Source organism: Arachis ipaensis, chromosome B04 (genome assembly GCF_000816755.2).
Source record: "Arachis ipaensis cultivar K30076 chromosome B04, Araip1.1, whole genome shotgun sequence".
In the NCBI taxonomy this organism is placed as follows: Eukaryota; Viridiplantae; Streptophyta; class Magnoliopsida; order Fabales; family Fabaceae; genus Arachis; species Arachis ipaensis.
In genome coordinates, this window is record NC_029788.2 from 112,671,710 (window position 1) to 112,672,960 (window position 1,251).

Here is a 1,251-nt window from a genome sequence, read left to right on the forward strand (position 1 = left end):
TTGATGATTGATGACAACTAATAAATTCCCACATATCGTAAGAAGCATTAGGGATATTATATTGAGGACAAATCTAGATATAAATATCTTCTATAGAGATATTCCATTTTTCATGTTATTATAGATCATACGTTCTCTCTCAATTTTTCATATTGTTATTAGAAATAGAGACATCTAAATTTTTACACATAAGATGCAACACATCAGAATATAATCTTTTTACAAAAAGAAAAAATATGATACACATCTCCTACACTAAAATCTAAAATCCAAATTCTCTCTTTTTTCTGAAGTTTTTCAGTCCAAATTCTTAAGCACAGGCCCAGAGGCCCCAATCCACTTCAGTCCTCCCCATTGAGAATTGATGTTATAATTTTTTTTTATTTCTTACCGTATTTCTTAATCTAATAGATCAAAAATTAATCCATCACAGTATTGAATTTTATTTAAAGGCATAAAACTGGATTTAAACTTTCCACACTTGTTTAAGCGGGTTAACTAACTAACAACTAGATCAAATCGAGATGTTATAATTTTTTTTTATATTGATTGAGAATTCGAGATGTTATAACTTTTTTTTTAGGTATTTAAATGGGGCAACGAGATGTTATAATTATTAATGATGATTAGTGTGTTGGGCTTTTTTGTATAATATTGGATGTGGTGGGTTATGAATTATTGGTATTCTTTTCTTTTCCTTTCTGGGCAGTGAATACTTGAGTTTGAATTTGGATTTGTATATGGAAAAAATATAAACCAAATTTATATATAACAATAATCATAAAATTTAATTTAATTATTCTTTTAGGATGTATATAAGTTCTTTTTTATATCACCAGTTACGTCTTTTTCTTCATGAATATAATTAGTTGTATTATAGTGATAATTGTGTATGATAATATGGTAAAACTGTATTTTTGTTTTAAAAAATTATAGTTTAGAGATCATATAGGATATGTTTGGATTAGATTTGAAGTATCAAAAGTTTGTTTAGTTTTTTTGAAAGTTTTATTTTTTGGTACTCTAAACATAAATTTGATTCTACCCTTCAATCCACATTTACCAAAAGTTATAATTTATAGTTTTTACGTTCAACTTTTCAGGACTGAACTTTATTTCTATGTACCAATTGTATCCTTTGTTATTTATACGATAAATTTTTTTTCTTTTTTTATAATATTATTTTTCTAATACTCTTTCATGCATATTTTTATTTTTTTTATAAATTTTTTATTATTTTTTATTTATATA